Source organism: Cynocephalus volans, chromosome 4, assembly GCF_027409185.1.
Source record: "Cynocephalus volans isolate mCynVol1 chromosome 4, mCynVol1.pri, whole genome shotgun sequence".
Classification (NCBI taxonomy): domain Eukaryota; kingdom Metazoa; phylum Chordata; class Mammalia; order Dermoptera; family Cynocephalidae; genus Cynocephalus; species Cynocephalus volans.
Window position 1 is genome coordinate 118,095,294 of NC_084463.1, and position 18,265 is coordinate 118,113,558.

Consider the following 18,265-nt stretch of genomic DNA (forward strand, 5'->3'; position numbering starts at 1 on the left):
AAGCTCAGGTATTGTTACAGCAACACAAAAGTGGACTAAGATTCTCTCTCTCTCATATTCATGTATGTGTATGTGTGTGTGTGTGTGTGTGTGTGTGTGTGTGTGTGTGTGTGTGTGTGTGTATGAGAGAGAGAGAGAGAGAGAGAGAGAGAGAGAGAGAGAGAAAGATTTGTTATAAGGAATTGACTCACTTGATTATGGAGGTTGAGAAGTCCCACAACCTGCCATATGCCAGCTGGAGACTCAGAAGAGCCAATGGTGTAATTCAGTCTGAGTCCAAAGGCCTGAGAAGTAGAGGAGCTCATGATGCAAATCCCAGATGGAGGGCAGGAGAAGATGAGAGGACATGCCTCAGCTCAAGCAGTGAGGGAGGATCAAAAGGGGTGAATTCCTCCTTTCTCTGCCTTTTATTCTCTTCAGGCCCTCAACAGATTGGGTGATGTCCAACCATTGAGGAGGGCAATCTACTTTACTGAGTTTACCTATTTAAATGTAATCTCATCCAGAAACACCCTCACAGACACACCCAGGAACAATGTTTAATCTGGGCACCCCATGGCCCACTCAAGTTGGCAGATAAAATTATCTATTGCAGAGAGAGAGTCAGTTTCCCTGTCAGAAACTTTCTAACAAGGAAGAGCTGCGGGCATGTTATTTCTTGCTGAGGAAAACATGGTAATTAATTTTAAATGTCTTGGTGTGTAAGAGCATAGGGATTAGGTGTAACTCTATAAATCAGATTCCTGAGTAAATCAAGCACTTTCTTTGGGTAAAACTTATTTTTTCCCAGACCGCAGATAGCAAGAAGTGGAATTATGTGGTTCTTTAGAGACTGGTAAATGAAATTCCCTCCACTACCACACCCCCACAGAATGATTTTTTTAAAATATATTTTTATCTTTTTTTGACAGTTTTTTTTATTGAATCATAATTGATGGTGGTAATTATCATTTTGGGGGTTCCAGGTGCAGGACTCCCTTAAGGATTTCTTATAAAGCTGGTCATGGTATGGTGAACTCCAAATCTTTTGTTTGTCTGGGAAATACACTATTTCTTTTTCATTTCTGAAGGAGAGCCTGTCTGGGTACAGTATTCTTGGCTGACTATATGTATGTACGTACGTACGTATGTATGTATGTATGTATGTATGTATGTATGTATGTATGTATGTATGTATCTATCTATCTATCTATCTATCTATCTATTTATTTATTTATTTATGGTACTTTGAATGTATCATCCCAATCTCTCTCCTGGTCTACAGAGTTTCTGTTGAAAACGCTGGTGTTAGTGTGATAGGGACTCCTTTATAGGTGACTTGATGCTTTTCTCTTGCTCTTTCTAGGATTCTCTGTCTTTGACTTTTGACAGTTTGACTACAATGTATCTCAGAGAGGACCTTTTTGGATTGAATCTGTTTGGAGCCTCTTGGATCTGGATGTCCATATCTCTACCAACACTTGGGAAATTTTCTGCTATTATTTCATTGAATATTTGGTCAGTGCCTTTTTCTTTCTCCTCCCGCTGCTGAACACCCATGGCTCAAATGTTTCTGCACTTAAGGTGGTCTGCTAGCTCTCTTACACTTTCTCCATTTTTTAAATACTTCTTTTTTTTTTTTTTTTTTTTTTTTTTTTACTTTTTGGCTGCTTAGATTATTTCAAAAAGACTGTGTGCGAGATCAGAAATTCTTTCTGCCACTTGCTCTAGCCTGTTGCTTATGGTCTCAACTCTAGTTTTCATTTTATTGAATGAGTCTTTTAGTTTCAGGAGTTCTGCTATATTCTTTTTTATGGTACTTATCTCTTTGTAAATTTCCTCCTTCAAGTCCTGGATTTTTTTTTCCCTTGTTTCATTGTGTTTTCCAACTGAGTCTTCTTCTACTGTACTGAGTTTCTTTAAGATTGTTACTTGGAATTCCTCTTCAGACATTTCAAGGGTTTCCTGCTCTACGGATCCTGGTACTTGAGAATTATTGTGTTCCTTTGGTGGTGTAATATTTCCTTGTTTTTTCATACTTCTAGTCTCTCTACATTGATGTCTAGTCATCCAGTAGAGCAATTGCTTATTCTATTTCTCTGGAGTGGATTTTGAGGAGAGAGATTTCCTCCTGTAGGTGTGTTTTATATTGACTGTTGAGTAGAGTGTTTTAGTATTGGTTCTGGGTACATGCAGTAGTGTTATCTCTATGTGGATACTTCTGCCATATTCAGTGTCAGAGCTGTGTGTGAGTACCTCCGTGGCAAAGGCACTAAGGCACTTAGTGATTTCTTGCTGAGGTTAGTGACACTGTATTGGGATGTTGAGGATGTGGGCAAGCTCTCAAGGTCTTGGGCAAAGTGCCTTGCTTCCTTGTCACTCTTTGGCTGGGTGAGAGACTCTAGGCAGACGTGTTGGCTCTCCAGCTAGTTTCCCATGACCTGATGAGTGCACTGGGGTATACTGGATTTCCTTGGCTTGAATGGGTGACCCTGAGCAAGATTCCTCTTTCCTCATTCGTATAGGATAAGGCTTCTCATGGGTCCTTGCTTCCCTTGGTTGGGGAATGTGTTGGTGGTGGCTGAGAATTTTCTTCTGTACACTATTTGGCTCTCCTGGGTTTCTGTACTCTCTGGGTTCTCTGAGTGTGTCTCTCCCTGGGTCAAGGCGGTTGTGCATCCTGCAGGCAGGGTGTAATTCTCTCTGTGGGTTGGGACACTGGGACATGGGTCTGATTGACTTACCTCTCTCTGGCGGCTCTGTTTGGGACCCTTCTTGTGTCAATGCATGTTGGCGGTGGTGGATCCTGCCCACAGCCAATCTGACTGGTGAAGCAGCAGTGTGTATGGCTGCCAGTAGTGGCAGTCGTGGGAGTAGTACTGCAGATGGTAGCACCTTGGGTCCTGCTCCCAGCTGGGCTGGCTACTGCTACACTGTTGGCAGGGGGTCCAGCCATGGCCCGTCTTGCTGATGCCGTAGCATGGGTGAGGATCCCACATGTGGCCCATCCGGCTGGTGTAACATTGGCAGCAGCAGCCCTGTTGTAGGCAGCCATGGCAGCAGTCCCATGCACAGCCTGGCTGACTTGTGCAGCAGCTTGGGCAGGGGATTCCCACATGCAACTGGGGCTGGTTGGTGCAGTAGCGTGGGCAGGGATCCTGCATGCAGCCGGTCTGACTGGTGTAGTGGTGGCATGGACAACTGTGGGAGTGAGCTGCAGGCAGTGGTGGCAGGGGTTCCCACACCCAGATGGGCTGGCTCCTGCTTCAGCATTGGCAGAGGGTACTGCCCCCAGCTGATCAGGCTGATGAGATGGCTATGGTGGCGGCAGCTGAACTGCACGCTACTGCTGCAGGGGTTCCACATGTAGCCAGGCTGGCTGGTGAGGTGGCTTGGGTGGGGGTCCTGCCCATGGCTGGTCTGGCTGCTGCACGGTGTGGATGGCTACCAGCAGCGGCGGCAACTCAAGTCTCGCGGCAGGCGGCTGCAGTGTGGGGTGGGGCAAAACTCACTGGGGGAAGGCAGGCGATGCTCCCAGGTCCCAACAATGTCACTGGCGAGTGCGGCAGTGGTAGCAGTTGGCCCGTTCTGGTCTTTTTCTGCAGGAGGAATGCGTCCTGGGTTCCTTTAGTCTGCCATCTTTCTGGAGGAGGAGGCAGCTGCAGCGCCTGGCAATGGAAAGTCCAAAATGACTTTAACACAGTGTTGAGTCATTTAATGATGGGGATACATCACAAGATACGCATTGTAAGGTGATTTTAGCATTATACAAACATCGCAGAGTACACTTATACAAACCTAGATGGTAAACCTTCCTCACACCTAGGGTATAAAGAATAGCCTATTGCTCTTAGTCTTCAAACCTGTACAACATGTTAGGGTACTGAATACTGCAGGCAATTTAGCACAATGTTAAGCATTGTGTACCTAAACATAGAAAAGATGGTATAAAAGTTAAGAATGGCGTGCCTGAATAGGACACTTACCGTGGACGGAGCTTGCAAAACTAGAAGTTGCTCTGAGTGAGTCAGTGGTAAGTGATTGTGAAAGCCTGGGACAGAACTGCACACTGCTGTAGACTTCATAAATACTGCACACTTTGGCCACACTAGACTTGTAAATTAAAAAAAGGTAATTGCACTACACCATTCCAACAACTATGATGGCGTTAGGCAATAGGAATTTTTCAGCTTCATTATAATCTTATGGGACCACCATTGCATATGTCAGAAGCATCATTATGTGGCACATGACTGTATTTCTGACCAAAATCTAATCGTCAACATCCTAATATCAGCATTACAGTTTTTTACAAGTTGCAGTCAATTCAGACTTTCCCACACTGCACCCTCATCTCAGCAGTGCGTTGAGTCTGCTCTCACCAGCCCGTCTGCCTCCACTGTCTCCTTCATCTTATGTGCCTTCCTCATGCCTTCTTATAGCAGAGACTCACTTCTTTGAGTCACAGCCTCAAACCTCCCAAACCTCCTCTACCTCCACTTTTATTAGTGCCTCCAGATGGGAAGTGTAGGAGAAACTTCTGTTGTGACTAGCTCTATTTTATGTTCACACTTTTCTTCCTCCTTGACAAATAAATTTATCTTTTCTCTGTATATATAATTTTATCATTAGTCTTCTCCCCTTAGGAGTCCTTCTCGATTATTTTTTCAAAGAAGAGGGGTGGGGGGTGCCAGTTATCAATTTATTTACTTGGAGCACCACCTTTACCCTTCTTTGCCTTGTTTGTGATACTGGAGCTAAATCCTGTAAACATTTCTCCTTTTCAGGCTGGGCGCAATGTGGTTTTTTTTGTTTGTTTGTTTGTAGTTGGGTTTTTTTTGGTTATTTATTTATTTAGTTTTTATTGTAACATAGTTGATTGTACATATCTCTGGGATACACAGTTGAATATCAATACCTGTGTGCAATTTGTGATGCTCAAATCAGAATAATTTTTATATTCAACAATACACACTGTCATCACTGTTCATGGTCCTTTACCAATTCCTCTCTTCACCCCGTCTCCCTTTCACACGTCTAGTAACCTCAGTTCTCCTTTTGAAAGTTCAATGTGTTATTGTGATTGTTGTATCTTTGTTTCTTTCTTTTGTTTATATGTTTATTTTTTAGCTCCCACTTACAAATGAGGACATACAGTATTTGATAGTTAGGTATTGATCATAATGTATAGAATGTATAGCAAAACAAAAGTTGGTACATCGAACATGATTTCACAAGCATTATTGTTTACACTGAGCCTAGCATTAAAATGTACTAAGCTAAGTTAATACTGACACAAGGGATGTGACAAAAATCAGGAGGATGGTATGAGAATGGCTGAAGCTTTGGGTACTAGTATTTACTTTTAAAATTTTTATTTTTTTCATTGTACATGTTTATGGGGTACAGTTTGTTTTTTTAATACATGCATATATTGTATAATGAGCCTATCAGAATAGTTAGCATATCTATCACCTAAACGTTTATCATTTCTTTGAGGTTGTAACATTCAAGATCCTCTTTTCTGGCTGTCTTAAAATATACAATACACTATCATTTGCTAAAGTCACCCTATAGCACCAGAACTTATTCTTCCTATCTAACTGTAACTTTGTGACTTTGTACGGTTCTAACAATCTTTCCCCAGCTGCCTTTCCCCCTCACTTTCCCTGCCTCTGGTAAGCACTATTCTACTCTCTATTTCTCTCCTTTTTCCTCCCTTTTAATTTTATTCTTCTTAATTGACCTATGATAATTGTATATATTTATGGAGTACAATATGATATTGGGGTACATTCATACTGAGTGCGATGATCATATCAGGGTCCTTAGTATATCCAATACCTCAAACACGCGTCACTTCTTTATGTTAGAAACACTCAACATCCTCTCGACTGGCTATTCAAAGAAACACAGTCTTTAACTGTAGTTAAACTGTAGTCTCTCTATATTGCTAGAGCACCCTAGATGCCATTCTTCCTCTCTACCTAATATTTTGTATCTACTGGGCACCCTCTCCCCATCCTTCCCTTCACCCTGCCCTGCCCCCCACCCCACCCACCAGTCTCTAGTAACCACTATTCTACTCTCTACCAAGCACAATGTAAATCTTTGTCCATAGAGGGCGCTGGAGGGACAAGCAGGGAAGAAAGACTTCTCTTCCTGGTCCTGGGTGCTTTGCTCCCTTCTGGCTCCTGCGGTGCTCTTCTCTTGTGCAGGATGCCCAGTGGCACTCACCCCAGAGAGTTTCAGTGGCATCCCAAGGCCAAGGCAATTTACCAACAGTTTTATTATTATTATTATTATTAATATATATATTTTTTGCATTCTATGAATATGATGTTGTCACAGAGCAGCTGGGAGGGAGAGGGGAAAAGGGAAGGAAATGTGATGGAAGAAGGAGAAAGGAGGAGGGGCAGGACGGAGGCCTATGGCACCTCACCCCCAATTTCCACAGGGGAGACTGGGGGGCTTCCAGTGGAGGCTTGGTCATTGCTGGGCTGGGTGCAGATGTCAGGGGTGTGTGGCAAAAGCCCTAACCTCCTACCACTTTAGCTCGGGAACCAGGAGTGGGGCTCTTCTTGCTGCAGCTCAGTGGTCATCACAGGGCTGATTACACATTTTGGAGGGCATGGCTGAGAAATTCAGCCCCCCTGCCCTGGCTAGGGAAACCCTGGGGCACTTCTTGCAATGACTCGGTGGGCATCACTGGGCCAGTTGCTCATGTTGGGGAGGCGTGACTGAGTCCCGAGGCCCCCACCACCCTGACTTGGGATTGCCTGGGGTGCTTCCTGAAGTGGCTCAGTGGTTATCACTGGGCTGGTTGCTCGTGTTGAGGGGGTGTGACTGAAGCCCAAGTCCCCCACCCTTGGGACTGGTTGTGGGTGTTGGGGGACATGGCTGAGGCTCCTGGCCCTCCCCCCTTTCTGGCTTGGTAGCCCAGGAGACTTCTGGTCCTTCTAGGTGTTATAGGTGTTCTTTGGTGAAATGAGACCTTTACTAGTTAATATCAAACTTTATCTCTGGTTGTGGGTACTCTTTTTTCTTTTAGTTCTGTGTTGGATTATTTGCTGTTCCTACCATTTAAGCTCTGTACTGGAACTAATCTGTTGTTGTTTGTTTACTTCTAAAGTGGGGAACTTCCTATGGGGACCAGTACTTGAGCTCCGTGGTTGAGCTAAACTGCTGCTTTGCTGTTGATTCCCTGGGGAAGGCTTTTTGTGCAGCTCAGGCTTTAACGGTTGACTTTATAAGGACTTCCCCGTTTAGCGAAATCTAATGCACCTGGGTTGTGTAGAAATACTGGTCTAGGCCTGAGTCTTTTCATCAAACTGCACCCTATGCAATTCCATATTCCTGAGCAGTCTCCTCTGAGTGGTCCTATGCTGGTTTGGAGGCAGATCAGCTGTTCATGCTGTGCCCCAGTTTTCACCCAGTGGGCCCGTTTTGCCCACCATCCATGCTCCAAACACTTTGCATGGGATGGGCTGTGCTCCAGTCCCTTGTGTTGACTCACTGGCCTCTGAATGGCTCCTTTTTTTCCATTGTTGTAGCTCCTCGGTCCTATGTGGGTCCATGGGAACCCTATTAGTGGTCTTGCTGGCCGGGGGGCCACCAAGGACCTCTTCTCCCCTGCTGCCTCCAAGCAACTTCATCTGAAGGGCACAGCTGTGGCTTTTGTTGGCTTCTGCTCTATGTGCTCAGCAGCTCCAGCCTGGAAGTGGCCAGGGCTCAAAATGATTGGAGAGGTTTTTCCTTTCTCTCATCGTGGCTTCTCTGGCCTTCATAAACTCCATAGGTCTCTCCTCCTCTTCCCCTGAGCTCTAGCAGCCCCAGCTTCGCTCTCATTGCTTTTTGATAGTTGTAAATTAATTGATTTGTGGGAGAGAGTGATGCTGGAGACTGTCTATTCTGCCATCTTGATCAGAAGTCCCCAACAGTTTCTAAGCTGGATTTCCAAGATGCTTAGCAGCATCCTACTTCTCTTAATCAGCTCAGGCTACCATAAGAAAATACCACAGACATGGTGCACACAACAGAAATTATTTCTCACTTTTCTGGAGACTGGGAAGGCCAAGATCAAGGTGCAGACAAACTCACTTCCTATTGAGAGCCTCCTTTCTGGCTTGCAAATGGCCACCTTCTCAGTGTGTGCTCACATGGCAGAGAGAGAGAGTGAGCTCTCTGATGCCTCCTAGTATAAGGCACTTATTGAATCAGATCTCCACTAATAACCTTGTTTAACCTTAGTTACTTTTTTATTCCAAATACAGCTACACTGGGGGTTAGGGCTTCTGTGTATGAATTCATGGAGGATACAGTTCTCTCCAGAGCACTGCCCCTTCCACACCTGGCTTCCCAGGGAGTTCAGCAGCATCCTACCTCCTGCTCTCATGTGGGCAGCTACCAGGTGAGTTTTCAGAAACCCCAGTTGCATCCCCATAGTTCAGCTACACCCTGGGAAGCTGCCTGCCAAGTTTCACTGGTGCCTCAATGGAGTTCTTCCTTGTAAGTTTTGGCTTGTGGCCCCTAACAAACTTTACCTGCCATCCAATGGGCTACAGAATTTCCAATAATATCTAAATCTCAGCCTTGTGGATGGTGGGGGTGGGGGGGTGATGGAGTTTGGATGTATTGTCCTCCCAGAACTCATGAAAACTGATCTTCAATGTGGCAGTTTGGGTCATGGGGGCAGATCCCTCATGAATGGATTAGTGCTCTCCCTAGGTGGGGAGATTAATGAATGAGTTCTTGCTCTATTACTTCCCATGAGAGCTGGTTGTTTAAAAGATCCTGGCACCTCCCCTCTCTCTCTCTGCTTCCACCATCTTGCAATGTGAGATGCCTAGGTCACTCTTGCCACCACCAGATGGACTTTGGACTTCCCAGCCTCAGAAACTGTAAGCAATAAAATTTGTTTTTCTTTATAAATCACCTAGTTCTGTGTATTTTGTTATAAGCAACAAAAAAGGACTAATACAGTGGGCATTAAAAATTTTTTATCTTCTTGTATTCTTTACCCTTAATAGTTAATTACATTACTATTTAGTAATTGTTTGCATTAAAATATCCCCTTTATGGGCATTCCTCCACATAGCTTTTTCTTCCAGATCCTTCTCATTTAGGATGATTTCATCCAGAGCAATGAGATGAAATTGGAGGGAAGAATTAAAAATGCATCTCCAAGAGGAAATTCTTTGTGTTTACATGAACTAGAATGTGCACGCACTGCTGATTAAGGTGTCCTGAAAATAAAACCGTTCCCAAGTTGCAAAAAAAAATTCTCTTTTCAAATTGCTGCCTGATTTCTGCCTCTTGACTGGACCCTGACTGATAAAAGGGGTCTTTTCTATCCTGTTCTCTCTCACTGTCAGCACTTCCACTATTTTGGTCTGATTAAGGTGCAGAAGCTGTCAGGAAGCATTCATAATAGGGGTGGCATTACATCTTTATTTAGGCTTAAAATACGTCAATAAAAACACAGTAAAGGGAAAATTCTTAGAAGGAATTCCGTAGATGAAATGGACAGAAATTGCTTAATAATTGGATTTGTAGGTGTTGCTGAAAAATAGATAGAAGGTCAAGATAGCAGCTTGTGGGACAGAATTCCATGGTCCAATCCCCCCATGCCTCTGTACCCTGCCCCCAAGGACAGTGATCATTGAAGAAATAAGACCCTGGGGGCAGAGAAGGTGACTGGATACAGTGGACAGGAAGTGAGAAAGCCTGGACATGAAAAGTCTTGAAAATAGCAACAAAGTAACCCAGGGAGCCTGGAGAGGGGAGCAGGCCTGATTCCGGGATGGGTTGCTGTAGGTGTCTGCACTACATGACTGTGTGATTGTCTCCCCTCCACTCAAACACATGGGCCACTCTCCATGCCCACATTGGTGTTCATTGATCACCCCTTCATGCCAAACAGCCAGTGCTTACCACAAAAAATGACAGTTTCAACAATTTCAACCTCTCAAGCACTTATTAGACACATATTGTGTCCTCTTGACCAGCTTCTGTGCACACAGAACTCAATAACTTTGTGTTACTGACCACAGGGGCTCTCACCCTGGTCTCCTGAGAGCAGAGGGAAGAGGAAGCTCAGTACTTATCAGGCAGGCCGGCAGGTCTGAAGTCATTGGGGTCTTTGCCACTCTGGCCCCATTCGTTGGCAGCCTGGTCAGCCAACGAATCCTCTGCTCCATTGCCTGTGAGTCTCTGAATAGTCTCTCTAGCATTGCTGTAATTGAGGCATCCAGGAAAGAGATTAATCACCAGACAGGTGAGCAACAGCTGCACCCTCCAGGATCTCCTCGTTCCAGGGTTTGAATCTGACAGGAGCCCAGTAAGGCCAAGGAATGAGGGGCTAAAATTGAACTTGCCTGGGCACAGCTCTACTCAGCCCAGGCTGGACTCCCTTATGCACCCAGAGAGGAAGGGTGAGAATCACTCATTCCCACCAGCCTCTCAGACCTCACACTAAGCAGAGAGGGAGAGTAGGCCAGAGAAGGAGGGGCCACAGCCTTGACGGGAAACTGCTCTGCAAGGAAGCTTGTCCCCTCCTGACTGTCCCAGGCAGTCAAGCTCTGCTCATCCATCCCTGATATCCCCAGGAGCTCGAGTTACCTGATCACTTCAGCAGCCCAGGCACCCCCAGGTCCCCTCTGGGAAGCATCATAGTTCCCCTCAGCATGGAAGTATTTGTCTGAATTTATGTAATTGGCTTCCCTAATGTCAGAGTAGGCTCTCCACAGGTCCCCAGCTCCTGGTAAGAAAAGGAAAAGGCAAAAATGAGATCAGCTGAACACAGAGACTCTGACAACATTTTAGAGAGGAACCAAAGAATGAAAAATCTTCCACTAACTTTAAGATTTCAGCCTGTGATCACAGCAGCCTTGGGTACCATGGGGTGAGAAGAACACTCTTAATCCTAGTTGGCTTCTGCAGGTTACTGGAATAAGAGTCATTTTAGACGGGGCACACCTTTGTTGTACCTGGTTTTCTGCCCATGTGATGCTATGCGCTGCATCTTACTTAGGGCTCTATGGGATGCGTTAAGCAGAGAAGGGAGATATCATTACAGAACAAGATTTCTCATTTTCAGCAATATTGAAATACTGGGCCAGATAATTCTTTGCTTCTCAGGGCTGTCCTGGGAACTATAGGATGGTTACCAGTGTCCCTGGTCTCCACCCACTGGATGCTGGTGAAATAGAGCTCTCTACACCCTCATAGTATACGCAATCTGCTTCTGTAGAATTCCTTGCGTAACCTAAATAACTCCATTTTGCCCCCTGTCTGACCTGCGGACTACCCCCTCTTCTGCATGAGAAACCATTGACCTTTTCATAGAAACAAAAACAATTGCACAGAAACAGGAGCCATACACAGTGAATTATTACATGGGAACAGGAACCATGCACAACGAAAACTTGTATGCTTGACTGCTCGAACAGCTCATTCTCGGCCTTTGTGAACTAGCTCCCTAGCTTGCTTTGTGCACCTGGACAAACCGTGTGCCAACAGGATGTAGTTTTTGCCTTTAAAAACCCTATAAGACCAAAGCCCGATGCCACTCTTCCTTGGTTGTACCTTGGGAGATGGACGCTGGCCAGCTGGAGTGAATAAACTGCCCTTTTCTGCACAGGTGGTGTGTAAGTGCATTTCTTGTGGGAGGGTGCCTCACAACACTGGCAGCAACACTTTCCCCTAGTGCGACAACCAAGAACATCTCCAGATATTGCCGAAGGTTCCCCTGGGCCACCACATTGACCTGGTCAAAAACCACTGTTATAGAATGAAGCTACATATGACAAGATCCAGAAAATCATGTGAATGATGTGGTGACATGGAAGACAGATTCTGAGAAAGGCTGCAGAGATAGAGCACTCTGCCCCGACACCCTATAAACTATATTCTCACAAACGGATGCTCCTTAATGTAACTTGAGTCCCTCTGACTGTTAGGGTCATAAATGTCCCTAATAACTTCTAACTAGGCTGTACTGATGCTGTGGGTTACTTGAGGAATTGTTAGGGCCAGGGTTCTCACCCTTGGCTGCTCTTTCTAATACCTAGAACATACTGAAAGTCTAGTTCCTGGGCCACATCCCAGGCTTATTTCCTCAGACTGTCTGCTTAAGGGGGATCGGGGGTTCCAGGCATAAGTAGTGTTTCAGGCTCTGCAGGGGACTCTGAAGTGTGGCTGACACTGATAACCACAGAGCTGAGGAAGCGCTGAGCAGACACATTGACCTGGAAGAGCTGTGGCCTCATGCACAGCTGGGCTCACCCTCTGCTCTGCCTCCTGCTGACAGGCAGTCCGTCCCTGGGCAATGGACTCAGGTGCTCGAAGCCTCAGTTTTTCACCTCAAACTCAAAAGGGGAGGACGCCTTCCTCACACAGTTATTCTGAAAGTAAATGGGAAAAGACTCAGTTCCTTGCAGGTACTGGATGTATGTTAGTTTCCATTTCCTGTCAAGAAGGCTGGAGAAGGGTGGGAAACAGACTAAACCAGGAAATGGGGTCAACTCTTCAAATCCTCTAAGTTTCTGTAGGTTTTAAGTTTTCTGTGAAGAATGAACAATGACAACTAAATTTACTTGTTTCTTTTCTTTGGGATTTCAGAGACTTGACACAAATCAAGGCTTAAAGGCCTCTTTATATTATCCCAACAGGAAACGGAAGGAAGAGATAAGTGTGAACGGAGAGCTTTAATCGTGCTTTTGTGTGATTTGTTCTGAAGGACATTTCACACCAATTTCAGGCCTTACTGCTTGTCTTGCTCAAAGCAAATAGTTTAGCTTCACCTGAGAATGATGATTGTTCTTTCTCTGAGTAACTGATGAACATAAAATCTTAAATTTATAATCTGTCTAGGAGCTCCCCAAACACCTGACCTTCTGCTACATTGGGCAGCACAACTGAAGACGATGGCTCAGGACTTAAAGAGTGCAAAAAAATACTCTGATGTGTGTTGTTACTGGATTCCCCCAACCTGCCCTTTTTATTGAGCAGGGGTCTGCATTTTTTGATTTATATGGGAGCAATTTTTGGAACATTTGGTAAGTCCACTGAACACACCTTGAGAAACTTTTGTCTGAGAGGAAGGAGATATTCCCAGCAACTCTAAAGGACCACCTCCGTGGGAAATCCAGCCCACCCTCAGTTCAATTAGTCCTGTAGCAACACAGACACTAACATCTCTCTGCGTCTGAAAAGAGCTTTCTGGAGCCATAAGTTTTACAATTTTTCAGGTACAGGCTGGTGTTACTCCTCAAAAATCCTGTATCCCTTCTCCATCCAGACATACCCTTGAGCCTCCCCGTGACCTTGCCTCCTACTATCCAGGGCAGGGATGTGCACTTTTCGAATAGACCAGCAGGGAGGCAGCACAACAGCACAGACTGACCCAGAACTCCTACCAGACTTGAGAACAGTAACCCCTACTCACCTAGGGTCTGGGGACACCAGCAGGTGTCAGGGCCTTCCTGGCCAGCCTGAGTCATACTGATGGGAAAGCCACGCTCCTGCTCTGCCTCCCTGTGGCTTCTCCGGCGATCACCCACACCCACTAGGCACACGGACTCTACTCACTGTGAGTCCTGGTGGCCCATGGGTGCCGTCCTCTCTCCATCAGTCTTACCTTGAGTAGCCTCACCAAGGAACAAAAGCCAGCTTCAGCTGCTGACTCCAAGGACCAAGGAGCAGAAAATCAGGCTTGTGAGAAGCTTCGTCCTGCTGAAATGAGAGTGGAGGGTCAGGGAGACACGGACAAGACTGGCGCATCCCTTGGGATTCAGACATAAAAGAGAGCCTGGTTGTTATTCCCATTGGTTCTTATCAGAATCTCAGTGGTTCATCCAGGAAATCTTGCAGTGTGACTTCCCTCAGAGCCACAGCCCTCAACTGAAAACTGAAAAGGGTTTTGGAGATGGATGTTGGTGATGGTTTCACAACAGTGTGAATGTTCTTCACTGTACACTTAAAATGATTAAAATTTTTATGCTATGTATATTTTCCTAAAATTTTAAAAAATCCTATTTTCTCTAAGGAAAATGGACACGGTCTTAGGCACAAACAGGTCTCTGAATGTGTTTTTTTTTTTTTTTTAACATAAATGGCAGCGCATGCTACATATACAAGAGAATTCTTCCAGAGACTTACTTTCCAAATATTTTCTGAGCCAGCCTACCTTTTCTCCACTCCTATTGTTATTATTTAATCCACTGCTGAAGAGCGCAGGGATGTTACCTTGTAGACGGTCACTCACTTGGGGTTTGCTTCCTGCTTCTGCATAAGTTTCAGGTTACTTACTTTTTGTCATTAATGCTACAGAAGAGATATTGTATCCTTCTTAGTGTATCATATCAGGTGGCACCTCACATTGGCTTGGGCCAAAACTGATGAAGTGAATTTCAGCCACTCGGTTAAGGTAGAGTTGAGGTTTCCCAACTGCAAAATTACAAATTTTCCTTTTGTAATTAAGAAGTATGTGTCAGGAGGTTCTTTGACATGATATATATATTTCTTCTTCGTCATCAGACTTTTACTGTAAGGTTTCAACATCAATTGATGATTTTTGCCTGAATAATCATTACTGTAATACCTAAAAAATTATTATGACTGAGTTTATTTTCATTGCCTCGAGGTCTGCTGAACTCTGCAGCCAGGCTGCGTGAGTAGGGCTCTATGGTGCCTCTTGTCCCAGTCTCTGCCTCCCCCAAGTCCTGTTTACTATCTCCAGAAAACTTAACTTGCAGTCTCAGCAGAAGAGCAGATTCTCAGGAAGACTGTGAAAGATTTGGGGCCCAGGTTGATGATATCAAATACACTGATCTTGTCTCTGTGTCCACCATGTTCTGGCTCCAGAGAAATAAGAGAGTTGCTAGTGCGGTTCGTGCCACTTTGTGTTCCTTCTGTACCTTGAACTCTATTTCAGATATCATGTCCCTGCTCTCATTCTAAGGACTCATCAGGTTTTCTTTTTCTCTGGATCTTTGATTTTGAAACGTAATTTGTATTCAGGACTCTGGGATTCCAATTTCTTTGGCAAGTTTTCTTCTGAAATCAATCCCAGGGTAACAGTTGTTCATAAATGCCTTGATGAGGGTGTGTGGTTGAGAGGGCTGTAATTGGTATGACACCATCTGGCTTCTCTACCTTCAGTACATTCTTCAGGTGATCTTTCTCCTGGCGTTAGCTTGATTCTAAAGTCTCGCTAAGCTCCGGTCTTTTCTGAAGTCAGTGCCCAGCTCTTTGACTCTGAAACCAAATCTGGATTCTTGACTCTTCGATGTTGATTTCTAAATCAGGTTTTTGTTTGGTAGCATAACTCAGGTAAGGTTTTTGGTTGAAGGCATTGGTGAGAATTTTCAATTGATCTTCTGTGAATCTGGTGTGACTGTGCCTACAATTTGTTGAGAAAGTCTTGTTTAGAGAGCTGTCTTGAGCCATTGTATTAGTCCATTTCTGTTGCTTATGACAAAATACCTGAAACTGTGTAATTTGTAAAGAAACCATATTCACTGCTTACAGTTCAGAGGCTGGGAAGTCCTAAGTCCAGGGAACACATCTGGCGAGGTCCTTGTTCTCAGTGGCAACTCTACAGTGACACAGGGTATCACATGGTGAAATGGCAGAAACACAGAGAGAGCTAAGTCCTCACTTCTCCTTTTGAAGCCCTCAGAACTGATACCAGAGGTGCTCAGTTTCCTTGGGTTCCGGTTTCAGGTCATGCCTCTGGGTTTCCAGTCATTCTATGAGGTTTCAGACCCCCTCCTCTGAGCTCTTCCCTGGAGGAAAGTAACTGTTGCCAGTTAGACCTATTCTTAACACCAACAGGGGGAAAATGAGACAATAGGGGGCTGGCTCATGCAATCCAGTGGCTGGGCAAGCTCAATAGAGAGCACAGAACATTCTGGTGCATACAACTGGGAACCAGCCCCTTCACTGAATATTTGCTAGATGGAAAAGCTATAAAAGCCAAATGCCAGCTAAAGGCAGGGTTGTTGCTCACTTTCCTGGTGGCTATGGACATTTTGATGGCTGATGTGTGTATAATTTACTTTATATCTAACTTACTTTCAGCAAGCAGCTGCTCATTCTCTTGAGCCAGCCTGCACTCTGTACTGAACTATAAGTATGTTTTTCTGGCTTTTGTGTTAGACTTGATGCCTGTACTGAACTTACTTTTGTGTTAAACTTGGTGTGGGCCCTGCTCAGTCTCTGGAGCTGTGCCACACTCTCTCTGTGGAACCTGTATTTCTTATCAATTTTATTAAACTTGTTCTCACTTTCTGCTGAGATTCTGCCCTTGAATTCTTTCCTGGGGTGGAGTCAAGAACCTGGTAAGAGGACTGGGTGGGTTGAGGCTGACAGTCAGGTCCCCCAGGACCCTACCTCCGACATCAGAACCATGCCCGTGACCACCATTAAACCATCCATGGATTAATCCATTTTGTTGGGAATGGTCCTCACAATCATGATGCGTTCAAGGCCCCACCTTTCAATTACCGTAATAGGATTTCTCACCTTCTTAACACACTGTCACAGTAGGGGTTAAGTTTCAGATACATGGAATTTGGGGGACTTAATTGAATCTACACTAGCCATGTAGGAAGAGAGCCATGTTGGTGTCTAAGCATCTGTCTAGGAGATGAAATGCAATGATATGTTTATTTATTTATTTATTTATTTTTGTATTCTAAGATGTTGTTGCAGAGCAGTTGGTATGAAAGGGGAGGACAAGGAAGGGGAGAGGAAGGAATGGTCGAAGCCTGTGGCACCCCACTCATTTCAGCAGAGGAGTCCAGGGGGCTTTTGGCAGTGGCTCAGTGTGGCTGGGCAGGATGTGGAATTCAGGGGGACATGGCTGAGGCCCTAGGCCTTCCACACGCCGGCTCGAGAGCCTGGGACACTTCTGGCAATGGCCATGTGGTCATTGCTGGGCTGGATGTGAATGTCAGGGGGTATAGCTGAGGCCCTCGCTCCCACACTGCCCTGGCTCAGGAGCCCAGGGTGCTTCTGGCAATGGACTAGTGGTTGTGGCTGGGCTGAAAGCAGACATAGGAGAGGCGTGGCTGAGTCCCTTTGCCCCTTCAACCCTGGCTTGGCAGCCTGGGGAGCTTCTGGTCCTTCTAGGTTTTATAGGTGTTCTTTTGTGGTGTTAGACGGTTACTGGTTAATATCAAAATTTTGTCTCTGATCTGTGGGTTTTTTGCCTTTTCTTTCAGTTCTGTATTGGATTATTCACTATTCCCACCACTTAAACTCTGCACTGGAACTAATTTATTGTCCTTTGCTTACTTCTAAAAGTGGTGGAACTTCCTGTGCAGACCAACACTTGAGCCCTGTGGTTGAGCTAAATTGCTGCTTTGCAGCTCATTCTCTGGGGAAGGGTTTTTGTGCAGCTCAGGTTTTAATTGTAGACCTAGTAATGACTTCCAGGTCTTGTGAGGTTTGGGACATGTGAATTGTGTAGAAACTCTGGTCTGGGCCTGAATTTTTCAGCAAAGTGCACCCCCTGCAGTTCTATATTCCTGACCAGTCTCCACCAAGTGATCCTGTGCTGACTGGAGGGCAGAACAGCCATCCATGCTGTGCCCCAGTGTTCCCCTGGTGGCCCGTCTCCCACACCACCCACATTTTAGCCTGGGCCCACCAAGGCCCTCTTCTCCCCTGCAGCCTCTAAGCAACTTTATACAAGGGGCACAGTTGTGGCTTTTGTCAGCTCTTGCTCCATGTGCTCACCAGGGCAAGAGCTGAAGTGGTTGGGGCTCAAATGGTCAGAGAGATCCTTTCTTTCTCTCATTGCAGCTATTCCCACCTTCACGAACTCCAAAGCCGACTCTTCCTCTTTATCTGGGCTCTATAGGCCCCAGCTTGGCAGTTGTTGCTTTTTAATAGTTATAAATTCATTGATTGTGGGAAAGAGTGATGCTGGGTACCATTTATTCCACCATCTTGACCAGAAGTCTCTCCAAGGTAGTGTTAATAAAAATACATTCCATTGGAATTTTTCAAAGGAAGGGATGCAACAAATACATTCTTTATAAATAAAAAAAAGTTAATTTAAGAAAGTAAGAGTCAGGCGGACACATACATTATCTCTGAGACGTGTTAAGCGTGGGCTTTCCTATGAGTGGGAGACTTCTGTGACTCCTGCCTCAGTTTTTAGGGCAGGGGTGTCTCATAGAGGGCAGGAGAACTGATAGTTGTTTGCAGCAACAGTTATGTCCAAAACAGGCACCAGAAAAGCAGGGCTACCCTGCTTTGAAGATCCACCCTACTC

The 18,265-nt window shown here is 45.2% G+C and overlaps 2 pseudogenes; both read right to left on the bottom strand.

Moving 5' to 3' along the window:
- Positions 1–10,074: 10,074 nt before the first annotated feature.
- LOC134376400 (serum amyloid A-2 protein-like) lies at positions 10,075–14,514 on the bottom strand (annotated as a pseudogene).
- A 283-nt stretch (positions 14,515–14,797) lies between these two features.
- On the bottom strand, positions 14,798–15,429 carry LOC134376401 (double homeobox protein A-like; annotated as a pseudogene).
- Positions 15,430–18,265: the final 2,836 nt, after the last annotated feature.